Source organism: Melozone crissalis, unplaced genomic scaffold, assembly GCF_028551555.1.
Source record: "Melozone crissalis strain CALT ecotype California unplaced genomic scaffold, PUWL_Pcris_2 ptg000192l_1, whole genome shotgun sequence".
NCBI classification, from domain to species: Eukaryota; Metazoa; Chordata; class Aves; order Passeriformes; family Passerellidae; genus Melozone; species Melozone crissalis.
Window position 1 is genome coordinate 3,807,139 of NW_026535957.1, and position 12,270 is coordinate 3,819,408.

The following is a 12,270-nucleotide window of genomic DNA, read 5'->3' on the forward strand; positions in this document are numbered from 1 at the left end:
TCTGCTCTCCCGCCTGGGCTTTGACAAGAAGCTGGTGGCTCTGGAGAACAAGCGGGTCTGGGAGAAGCTGCTCTGTGCCGACACCCAGCACTATGCAGCAGATCTGCTGGCCAGGTGAGATCTCCTACGCCCCGCCGCCACCGTCAGCATTTGTGCTCCCTGCCCAGAGTGCCCCACACAGTCCCTGGGGCTGTAAGCGAGAGCCCTTGTCAGCGAGGGAGGGCCGAGCAGACTGGGAAAGGCTGGGAGAGGAGGATGCCCAGCAGCAGCCGCCTCCCAAGGGCCCCATGTCCCCTTGCAGAGTGCTGGAGAAAGATCAGACCTCTGTGAGACCACGCCTGGGAGAGGTCTGCCCGCCCGGCTCAGGGCCTTGTTTCCTTTTTCCCATGCCAGGGAGATGCGCCGTGGCTTGAGCCCCTTGTGTCCCCACATGGCCTCACACCTGCTCAGCCTGCTCCTCGGGAAGCAGCCCCGCTGGCATCTGCCTGCCCTGGCGTTCTTTGTGGAGGTGAGCCTGATGGCCAGCGCTGCCTGGCTGAGCTGCCTCCCAGCTCTTGGGCCTCCCGTAGCTGCAGCCGCCTGGGAGGCTGCCCACACCCACTGCTGCTGCCTGGGCCTGGCCCTATGAGGCTCTGGGCTCCTGCCGGCCGGCTCCCCCATCACTGCCCTGTGCCTTTCAGGTCCTGGAGTGTCTGGACTTGAGCAAACACGGTCCCAGTGCCCTGCTGGTGGTATCCAGGCACCTGCTGAGCCAGTGCAGGGACAGGCTGCGCCGGGCGCTCAGAGGCCTTGTGGTGCTCAGCAAGGAGCCCTCGCTGGTGAGAAGGGGCAGTGGCTGAAGCCATGCTGGCAGTGTGGGGCTGGGCAACGCAGACCTCTGGGCTTGGCTGGCCTTTGGCAGCAGAGGCAGCTGCTCCCAGCTCTCCTGCCTCCTGCTTCAGCTGCCCCAGTGCCCCAAGCAGCTGTTGGTGCTGCGGCCATTCACGGCTTCACAGCACAGCCTGGTCTTGCACACAGGCCGGAGGAATATGCTGCCTCTATCCACACCTGGTGGAGCAGCTGGCTGACCCAGATGCAGAGGTGGTCTGGATGAGCCTCTGTGTGCTCACACATACGCTCCAGGACAAAGACCTCCTGCTACCCAGCGTCACCGCCCTGAAGCTGGCTGAGTCCCTCCTGCCACACTTTGAGAACGTAAGGCTATGTGGCCCCAGCCAAGGGCACTGGATGCTACCTGGAAACTTTGTGCTCTGTGCAGTTCTGGGCCTTTGCCTCAATGGGCCTGGAGTAGTTGGTGCTGAGGTCTTTTGCTTTCCTTCCAGGACAACAGCCACGTGCAGCTGCTCTCCATTCAGCTCTTTTGCAAGGTGATGGAGCTGGTAGTGGAAGAGGGGGAAGAGCTTCTCACGACATTTGTGAACCAGAGCCTGCTCCCTCGATTCTTGCGCTGGCACGATGAGAACCTGTATGTGGCCAAGGTGAGGTTTTGTGTGATGGTGCCGCATCCCTGGCAGGGGGCTTGGCCACCTCCTGCCCTGGCACCTGGCGGGCTCCAGCCTCCCCATGGTCATGGCACAGGGACACAGGTCCTGTGCCCTGGGCTCTGGTGCCACCTGCAGCTCTCTGCCACTCTCCAGGCCTCTTTCCAAGCCCTGCTTTGTGCGGCACGCTTCCTGAAGAGGAGGGACCTTGAGGAGCTGCTGACGAAGGCGTGGCGGATTAAGTTTGCTGAGAGCCTGGTAAGGACAGCCGGGGAGATCGAGCCCTGCCCCTGGTGCACGATGTGGAGGACCGGCAGCTGTGCCACTGCCCAGCGCCGCAGCCAGGCCCGCCAGCCTGTGCCCCCCATGCTGCTCCCTGTCCCGGGCTGTGTGGGCCGGCTCGGCCGGTGCTGGGGCCAGGGAGAGCCCGGCCAAGGGGCAGAGCCCATGCCAAGCCTTCCCTGCTGGTGCTCCCCGCAGCTGCTGCAGGACGAGAGCCGAGCGGCTGAGAGCCCACAGAGGACCCTGCGAGAGGCAGCTGTCAGGTTCATGGGTGAGCCCTGAGCCCGGCGCCCCTCCCTGCCCCCAGCCCGGCTGCTGCCCTGGCTACAGTGAGAGCCGGGCCTCTGCAGCTGGCTGGGATGGCCCTGGCAGGAGGCTTTCCTTGGATTTCCTCAATCTGGCCTCTGACCTTGGCTCTGTTCCTCTCTCTTCCAGCTCTTCAAGCCCTGAAGGAAGATGAGAGTTCATCGTGCCTGAGCAAACTGCTTCAGATGATCTTTGAAGGAAGATCTGCAGGACTTTGTCTGATGGATCAGATGTACCAGTGTCCATCAGCGATTTCAAGTGCCCATTGAAGATGGGAGCACCTGCAGAACAGGATGGAGCAGCTGGAGCTCCAGGCACAGCATGGCTGCTCAGAGCTGAGCCTGTGTGAAGCCCCAGCAGCTCCTGCCATCTCTCTCCCTGTTGGCACCTCCCTCCCTGCAGACCTCAGGCCCTGCCCATCCCCTTTTCTGCCTCCCAGCTCACCCCTTACCTTCGCTTTCCCTTAATAAACAGTTTGGGTTTTTCACTTGAACCGCATATCCGTGGAGCTGAAGTGACACAAAACCTGAGCCCGGAGACACGCAGGGCCCTGCTGCCCTTCTCCTGCCTGCTGTGTTCCGGGCACGGACAGAGAGGAACAAGGGCAGCTCAGGCTGCAAAGTTCCCTGTCCCGCTGCTCCAGTTGCACAGCGGCGTGGACTTAAAGGGCATGCTGAGCACGCTGAAGGGGACAAGGACTCTGAGTTGTAGAAGAGCCAGCTTGAGTGTGCTCTGAACCCAGCCATGAGGAATTCCAGTGCAGGCATCCACGGAGGGCAAAGGAGCTTGCAATGGCCGAAGTTTCCACAAAGAGCTTCCTGAAAGCACAGCAATGCTCCATCCCTACACAGGGACAGGAAGAGGGCAGTGAGACCAGAGGCAGGGGCCCAATCCCATCCCTCTGGGGCATGGCTGCAAAACAGCCGCAGCTGTGTCTTCCCGTGCCTGTGTTTGGGCTGTGCTGAGCCCAGAGCCAGCCAGCTTGTGCTCTGCTGTGCCAAGAGCGTTCTGGGCAGGCAGGCAGGCAGAAGTGCCGCTTGCACTGTGGGGAAGGGGGTCACGAGAGCTTCCTGCGGGAACAGGGCTCTGCTCCTTGCCTGGGAACAGCCTGGTTTTGCTGTCGTGAGCGCAGGCAGGAGCTCGGGCACTTGAAGGGGCAGCGGGCAGCTCTTGTTTATAGGGGGTCTGGGGCTGCGTGCCACAATGGACACGAGGAAACAGGCTCGGGAGAAGGAAGATGAGCTCGAGCTGGAGTGCCTGTGCTACAAGGTGCAGAAGGAATTGAGCCTTGCCAGGGTTTCTTAAGTGTGTGTTGGTGTTCCCTGGGAAATGGACACATTTGGGGAAATGCCTTTGGAAGAGAGGGGCTTGCTTCTCAAGCAAAGTGCTTCCCCAGGAGCCTCTAGTGAGCTAGGTGCAGCTGTCTCCCTTTGGCTCCTTGCGCTCCTTTCCATCCTTGAGGCCCCTTGCACTTGGCAGAGGGGCATGGCAAGGGAGAAGGCTGTGAAGAGCAGCTTTGGCAATCTGCCTGGGCCTGCAGAGACCAAGGCAAGCACCAGCGGCAGGGTGTGTCCGCCGCCTTTGAGCACAGGACAGAGGGGGATAATCTCTGTCCAGCCAAGAGCCCCAAATGCCTCTCAGAGACCTGTGAATTCAAAGGCCTTTATGCACATTCATGCCATCTTCCCTATCTGCTGTGTTTTAACTCTTGGCAAGATGCATTTGCCTCTTGCTTGCTGGAAGCTGCTCTGCTTCAGGGCCAGCAGCGAGCTGGGCTGTGCGGGCCCCGTGGAGAGTCCTTCCCCGAGCACTTGGCAGCTCTTGGTGTGTCCAGGGCTGTGTTAGACATTTGGGGCAATGGATTCCTTCCAAGCGGGGGCACCTTGGGTGGGGAGTGGTTGGCCCCGGGGCACGTGGCAGCATGTCCCTTTGTGACACGGTGCAGCAGGTTCCCTGTGGAACCGAAAGGGACACCGTGTCTTGGCAGCCCTTTGTGACACGCGCTGACATAGGGGCTGGCAGCCACACAGCCACGCCACAGTGCTCAGTGCACGCAACGGGACAGGAGGTGACAGAGCGGTGCTGTGAGGCGACCCTGCACAGTCAGCTCGTTGGCTGCTGACCTGGAGCTTTTCCAAGGCATTCCTCCTGTGGCTGGCCTCACGGCCAGACCTCGGCATTTGGTGACTCGGAGCTTTTCCGAGGCATCTCCCATCCCTGCAGCTGGTGCCCTCGTGGCCAGGCCGTGGGACTTGCTGACCTCCATTGTTTGCCAGGAGTGTCCTGTCATTGTGGCAGGAGCCCTCGAGTGCAGGACTTGCTGTGCTCTCGCCTTTCTGAGGCTCCTCTGTTGCAGGTGCCTTCAAGGCAAGACTGCAGCCCTTGCTGACGCAGGCCTTTGCCAAGGCATTTGAAAGGTTAGACAGCAGGATGGCGGGCGGACTGCTCAGTCTGTTCAAGGGGCTTCGGGGCAAGAAAAGCAAAGGCCCTGCAGCTGCCCCAGTGCAGAAGCCTGCAGAGCCAGAGAAGTTGCAGATGCTGCAGGACGGTGAGTGGTGGAGCTGGGCTGCTGGGCCGGTGCCTGCAGCTGGCCTGGCCCTGCCCCACCCCATCCCATCCCATCCCATCCCATCCTATCCCATCCCATCCCATCCCATATCATGCCATCCCATCCCATCCCATCCCATCCCATCCCATCCCTGTGGACATGCCCATGGACGGGATGGGAGAGAGACCGGGGCTGCGCCCCTGAATTGCCGTGCTCCATCCCCTGGGCTCCCGTGGGGCTGTCCCTGCCTGGGGAGCGCAGGGCTGGGCTGTGTTCTCCAGCCTCTCCCGCAGCCCCTCACCTCTGGCTGCGCTTGCTCTTTAACAGATGCAGCCAGGGACCCAACTCAAGAGCAGGAGCCCACCCGTGGCCGCTTCCACAGAACAGCGCAGGTACCTGCGGCCATCCCCACCTGGGCCGGGCCTACTGGCGCTGCTTGGCTGATCCCTGCGCTTGGAGCAGGCCATGGAACGTCCCTCCCCTCCCTCCCTCCTTCTGCTGCAGACACTGCGGAGGTTTCTGCACCTGGGCCGCACAAAGACCCGTGGCACCGGCACCAAGGGCACGGCCCAGCCCGACTCCAGGCCTGGCCAGCTGCGGGCAGAGGCTGCTGCCATCTCAGCGTCCTCGGAGCTCGCAGCAGCCTCTGAGCAGGACACGGCCCAGGGCAGGGCGGAGGCTGGCATGGCCCTGACTGAGGGCATGGCCATCACCCACACCCAGGCTCAGGGCATGCCAGACACTCAGGCCAAGCCCACACTGACCGTGGCTCCTGCACCCACTCTGGAGGTTTTCCAGAAGCGTGCAGCTTCTCCACAGCAGGTAAGTGACGAAAGTGAAGGGAGAACCAGCACACATCCGATTGATGAGCATCGATCTCAGATTTATTGATCCAGCTTACACACTTTTATAGTAGTGTTAATTAAGTTCATACATATTGCAAAACCCGAGCTCATCACTGCTTACAGATTACACACCAACCCCTCCTTTGTTGTCAATACCTGTGGTTTCTTGTTGAGGCTAATACTTGTTTTTCTGATCCTGCTGTTGACTTGTTATTGAGCACCCTTCAAGGACTCCATGTTTTCCACCACGTTTTTCTCATAACTTAGCCAAGGACAAGGTATTTATTGTTTTTAAGGAAAAGCCTGAGAACTTGCTGGTTACAGCTGCCTTTTACTTTTTAACCAGCTGTATGTGATCATGGCCTTTTTCTATAAGCCATGTCTGAAAAAAGCTCTCCACAGCTAAGCAAACTGGGGCCAGGGCTGAAGGCCTCCCAGGATCATGTGGCTCCTCAAGCTACATCCGCTGGACCCCCTCAGCCTTTGAGGCCATTACAGTGGGGTGGGAAGGCAAGCACTTCTTCGGGGAAGCTGGGCAAGTTGCTCCCTTGGACAGCACTCCAAGTCTTCCCCACGCCGCGTCCTCCAGGTGCAAGCCATGGTCAGGGATATTCTCCGGAGACTGGCGTCCTGTGTCACCGTGGATGCCAGGCTGCAAATGGAGATTCTGAACCTGACAGAGGAACACCCTGTTCAAGTGGTGATGAGCCTCCTATGCTGTGCCCCAACGTGTGACAGGTACGGAGCACAAGTGCCTCGAGAGCTCAGTGCTCACCGGCCCGTAGGGCCCCTCACCCTGTACAGCCTGTCCAGTGGGCTCTGCCAGACAGGCAGAGAGCTGCGGGAGCCTCGGGCCCCTCTGTTTCCTGAGCCTCTGCCATGCTCCCTCTCTGCCCTTCAGGGCACCGGGGCTCTGTCACCCAGCCCCACGCAGCCGCACGGGGCACGGTGCTGACGCACAGCTCTGCTCACACAGAGCCGCCGCGCTGATGTGGAGAGCCATCGGCACGTCCGGAGTGGCCGCCCAGGAGGTGCTTCCAGCGCTGCTCTCTGCCATGGAGGAGCAGCCGCCCTATGGCAGCTTCTCCTGCGGAGACAAGGCTGTCTTTGCCCTGGCTGTGAGTTTCTGCAGCTGGTCTTTGCTCGCCCTCCTGGTTGCCTCTCCAGCACCTCTCCCTGCTCTCCCTAGCCTGCAGCTCCCTGCCTGGGCTCAAAGCTGGCCTAGGGGCAGGCTCAGGGGCAGCAGGCCGCGTGCTCCCCCTGCGTCTCCCCTCGGGCCCTGCCTCATAGACACCCTGGCACTGAGCGCTGCCTCAGGCTGCTTTGTCTCTTGCAGGCAACTCTGGTGCTGTGGAGGATTGCTCCCATGTGTGAGTGGCACTGTGCCATTCTGCTTCATTCTCCCCAACTGTTTGTGGCTCTGCTCTTGCAAATTTTCACCACCACAGAGCAGATGCCAGGGGACATTGAAACTGGGAGATTCTGGAGAGCGTGCCGGGAAGAACACGGCCTTCCCTGCCATCCCCACAGGTGCCAGTCGCCCTGTCCTTCCCACGCCCTCGTGGCCAGGGCCAGCGCTCCCAGAGTGACCTGGCCTTTGCTCGGCATGCAGGTTTGCAGTGCAGACCATGAAGGCTCTGCTCTCCCGCCTGGGCTTTGACAAGAAGCTGGTGGCTCTGGAGAACAAGCGGGTCTGGGAGAAGCTGCTCTGTGCCGACACCCAGCACTATGCAGCAGATCTGCTGGCCAGGTGAGATCTCCTACGCCCCGCCGCCACCGTCAGCATTTGTGCTCCCTGCCCAGAGTGCCCCACACAGTCCCTGGGGCTGTAAGCGAGAGCCCTTGTCAGCGAGGGAGGGCCGAGCAGACTGGGAAAGGCTGGGAGAGGAGGATGCCCAGCAGCAGCCGCCTCCCAAGGGCCCCATGTCCCCTTGCAGAGTGCTGGAGAAAGATCAGACCTCTGTGAGACCACGCCTGGGAGAGGTCTGCCCGCCCGGCTCAGGGCCTTGTTTCCTTTTTCCCATGCCAGGGAGATGCGCCGTGGCTTGAGCCCCTTGTGTCCCCACATGGCCTCACACCTGCTCAGCCTGCTCCTCGGGAAGCAGCCCCGCTGGCATCTGCCTGCCCTGGCGTTCTTTGTGGAGGTGAGCCTGATGGCCAGCGCTGCCTGGCTGAGCTGCCTCCCAGCTCTTGGGCCTCCCGTAGCTGCAGCCGCCTGGGAGGCTGCCCACACCCACTGCTGCTGCCTGGGCCTGGCCCTATGAGGCTCTGGGCTCCTGCCGGCCGGCTCCCCCATCACTGCCCTGTGCCTTTCAGGTCCTGGAGTGTCTGGACTTGAGCAAACACGGTCCCAGTGCCCTGCTGGTGGTATCCAGGCACCTGCTGAGCCAGTGCAGGGACAGGCTGCGCCGGGCGCTCAGAGGCCTTGTGGTGCTCAGCAAGGAGCCCTCGCTGGTGAGAAGGGGCAGTGGCTGAAGCCATGCTGGCAGTGTGGGGCTGGGCAACGCAGACCTCTGGGCTTGGCTGGCCTTTGGCAGCAGAGGCAGCTGCTCCCAGCTCTCCTGCCTCCTGCTTCAGCTGCCCCAGTGCCCCAAGCAGCTCTTGGTGCTGCGGCCATTCACGGCTTCACAGCACAGCCTGGTCTTGCACACAGGCCGGAGGAATATGCTGCCTCTATCCACACCTGGTGGAGCAGCTGGCTGACCCAGATGCAGAGGTGGTCTGGATGAGCCTCTGTGTGCTCACACATACGCTCCAGGACAAAGACCTCCTGCTACCCAGCGTCACCGCCCTGAAGCTGGCTGAGTCCCTCCTGCCACACTTTGAGAACGTAAGGCTATGTGGCCCCAGCCAAGGGCACTGGATGCTACCTGGAAACTTTGTGCTCTGTGCAGTTCTGGGCCTTTGCCTCAATGGGCCTGGAGTAGTTGGTGCTGAGGTCTTTTGCTTTCCTTCCAGGACAACAGCCACGTGCAGCTGCTCTCCATTCAGCTCTTTTGCAAGGTGATGGAGCTGGTAGTGGAAGAGGGGGAAGAGCTTCTCACGACATTTGTGAACCAGAGCCTGCTCCCTCGATTCTTGCGCTGGCACGATGAGAACCTGTATGTGGCCAAGGTGAGGTTTTGTGTGATGGTGCCGCATCCCTGGCAGGGGGCTTGGCCACCTCCTGCCCTGGCACCTGGCGGGCTCCAGCCTCCCCATGGTCATGGCACAGGGACACAGGTCCTGTGCCCTGGGCTCTGGTGCCACCTGCCGCTCTCTGCCACTCTCCAGGCCTCTTTCCAAGCCCTGCTTTGTGCGGCACGCTTCCTGAAGAGGAGGGACCTTGAGGAGCTGCTGACGAAGGCGTGGCGGATTAAGTTTGCTGAGAGCCTGGTAAGGACAGCCGGGGAGATCGAGCCCTGCCCCTGGTGCACGATGTGGAGGACCGGCAGCTGTGCCACTGCCCAGCGCCGCAGCCAGGCCCGCCAGCCTGTGCCCCCCATGCTGCTCCCTGTCCCGGGCTGTGTGGGCCGGCTCGGCCGGTGCTGGGGCCAGGGAGAGCCTGGCCAAGGGGCAGAGCCCATGCCAAGCCTTCCCTGCTGGTGCTCCCCGCAGCTGCTGCAGGACGAGAGCCGAGCGGCTGAGAGCCCACAGAGGACCCTGCGAGAGGCAGCTGTCAGGTTCATGGGTGAGCCCTGAGCCCGGCGCCCCTCCCTGCCCCCAGCCCGGCTGCTGCCCTGGCTACAGTGAGAGCCGGGCCTCTGCAGCTGGCTGGGATGGCCCTGGCAGGAGGCTTTCCTTGGATTTCCTCAATCTGGCCTCTGACCTTGGCTCTGTTCCTCTCTCTTCCAGCTCTTCAAGCCCTGAAGGAAGATGAGAGTTCATCGTGCCTGAGCAAACTGCTTCAGATGATCTTTGAAGGAAGATCTGCAGGACTTTGTCTGATGGATCAGATGTACCAGTGTCCATCAGCGATTTCAAGTGCCCATTGAAGATGGGAGCACCTGCAGAACAGGATGGAGCAGCTGGAGCTCCAGGCACAGCATGGCTGCTCAGAGCTGAGCCTGTGTGAAGCCCCAGCAGCTCCTGCCATCTCTCTCCCTGTTGGCACCTCCCTCCCTGCAGACCTCAGGCCCTGCCCATCCCCTTTTCTGCCTCCCAGCTCACCCCTTACCTTCGCTTTCCCTTAATAAACAGTTTGGGTTTTTCACTTGAACCGCATATCCGTGGAGCTGAAGTGACACAAAACCTGAGCCCGGAGACACGCAGGGCCCTGCTGCCCTTCTCCTGCCTGCTGTGTTCCGGGCACGGACAGAGAGGAACAAGGGCAGCTCAGGCTGCAAAGTTCCCTGTCCCGCTGCTCCAGTTGCACAGCGGCGTGGACTTAAAGGTCATGCTGAGCACGCTGAAGGGGACAAGGACTCTGAGTTGTAGAAGAGCCAGCTTGAGTGTGCTCTGAACCCAGCCATGAGGAATTCCAGTGCAGGCATCCACGGAGGGCAAAGGAGCTTGCAATGGCAGAAGTTTCCACAAAGAGCTTCCTGAAAGCACAGCAATGCTCCATCCCTACACAGGGACAGGAAGAGGGCAGTGAGACCAGAGGCAGGGGCCCAATCCCATCCCTCTGGGGCATGGCTGCAAAACAGCCGCAGCTGTGTCTTCCCGTGCCTGTGTTTGGGCTGTGCTGAGCCCAGAGCCAGCCAGCTTGTGCTCTGCTGTGCCAAGAGCGTTCTGGGCAGGCAGGCAGGCAGAAGTGCCGCTTGCACTGTGGGGAAGGGGGACACGAGAGCTTCCTGCGGGAACAGGGCTCTGCTCCTTGCCTGGGAACAGCCTGGTTTTGCTGTCGTGAGCGCAGGCAGGAGCTCGGGCACTTGAAGGGGCAGCGGGCAGCTCTTGTTTATAGGGGGTCTGGGGCTGCGTGCCACAATGGACACGAGGAAACAGGCTCGGGAGAAGGAAGATGAGCTCGAGCTGGAGTGCCTGTGCTACAAGGTGCAGAAGGAATTGAGCCTTGCCAGGGTTTCTTAAGTGTGTGTTGGTGTTCCCTGGGAAATGGACACATTTGGGGAAATGCCTTTGGAAGAGAGGGGCTTGCTTCTCAAGCAAAGTGCTTCCCCAGGAGCCTCTAGTGAGCTAGGTGCAGCTGTCTCCCTTTGGCTCCTTGCGCTCCTTTCCATCCTTGAGGCCCCTTGCACTTGGCAGAGGGGCATGGCAAGGGAGAAGGCTGTGAAGAGCAGCTTTGGCAATCTGCCTGGGCCTGCAGAGACCAAGGCAAGCACCAGCGGCAGGGTGTGTCCGCCGCCTTTGAGCACAGGACAGAGGGGGATAATCTCTGTCCAGCCAAGAGCCCCAAATGCCTCTCAGAGACCTGTGAATTCAAAGGCCTTTATGCACATTCATGCCATCTTCCCTATCTGCTGTGTTTTAACTCTTGGCAAGATGCATTTGCCTCTTGCTTGCTGGAAGCTGCTCTGCTTCAGGGCCAGCAGCGAGCTGGGCTGTGCGGGCCCCGTGGAGAGTCCTTCCCCGAGCACTTGGCAGCTCTTGGTGTGTCCAGGGCTGTGTTAGACATTTGGGGCAATGGATTCCTTCCAAGCGGGGGCACCTTGGGTGGGGAGTGGTTGGCCCCGGGGCACGTGGCAGCATGTCCCTTTGTGACACGGTGCAGCAGGTTCCCTGTGGAACCGAAAGGGACACCGTGTCTTGGCAGCCCTTTGTGACACGCGCTGACATAGGGGCTGGCAGCCACACAGCCACGCCACAGTGCTCAGTGCACGCAACGGGACAGGAGGTGACAGAGCGGTGCTGTGAGGCGACCCTGCACAGTCAGCTCGTTGGCTGCTGACCTGGAGCTTTTCCAAGGCATTCCTCCTGTGGCTGGCCTCACGGCCAGACCTCGGCATTTGGTGACTCGGAGCTTTTCCGAGGCATCTCCCATCCCTGCAGCTGGTGCCCTCGTGGCCAGGCCGTGGGACTTGCTGACCTCCATTGTTTGCCAGGAGTGTCCTGTCATTGTGGCAGGAGCCCTCGAGTGCAGGACTTGCTGTGCTCTCGCCTTTCTGAGGCTCCTCTGTTGCAGGTGCCTTCAAGGCAAGACTGCAGCCCTTGCTGACGCAGGCCTTTGCCAAGGCATTTGAAAGGTTAGACAGCAGGATGGCGGGCGGACTGCTCAGTCTGTTCAAGGGGCTTCGGGGCAAGAAAAGCAAAGGCCCTGCAGCTGCCCCAGTGCAGAAGCCTGCAGAGCCAGAGAAGTTGCAGATGCTGCAGGACGGTGAGTGGTGGAGCTGGGCTGCTGGGCCGGTGCCTGCAGCTGGCCTGGCCCTGCCCCACCCCATCCCATCCCATCCCATCCCATCCTATCCCATCCCATCCCATCCCATCCCATCCCATCCCATCCCATCCCATCCCATCCCTGTGGACATGCCCATGGACGGGATGGGAGAGAGACCGGGGCTGCGCCCCTGAATTGCCGTGCTCCATCCCCTGGGCTCCCGTGGGGCTGTCCCTGCCTGGGGAGCGCAGGGCTGGGCTGTGTTCTCCAGCCTCTCCCGCAGCCCCTCACCTCTGGCTGCGCTTGCTCTTTAACAGATGCAGCCAGGGACCCAACTCAAGAGCAGGAGCCCACCCGTGGCCGCTTCCACAGAACAGCGCAGGTACCTGCGGCCATCCCCACCTGGGCCGGGCCTACTGGCGCTGCTTGGCTGATCCCTGCGCTTGGAGCAGGCCATGGAACGTCCCTCCCCTCCCTCCCTCCTTCTGCTGCAGACACTGCGGAGGTTTCTGCACCTGGGCCGCACAAAGACCCGTGGCACCGGCACCAAGGGCA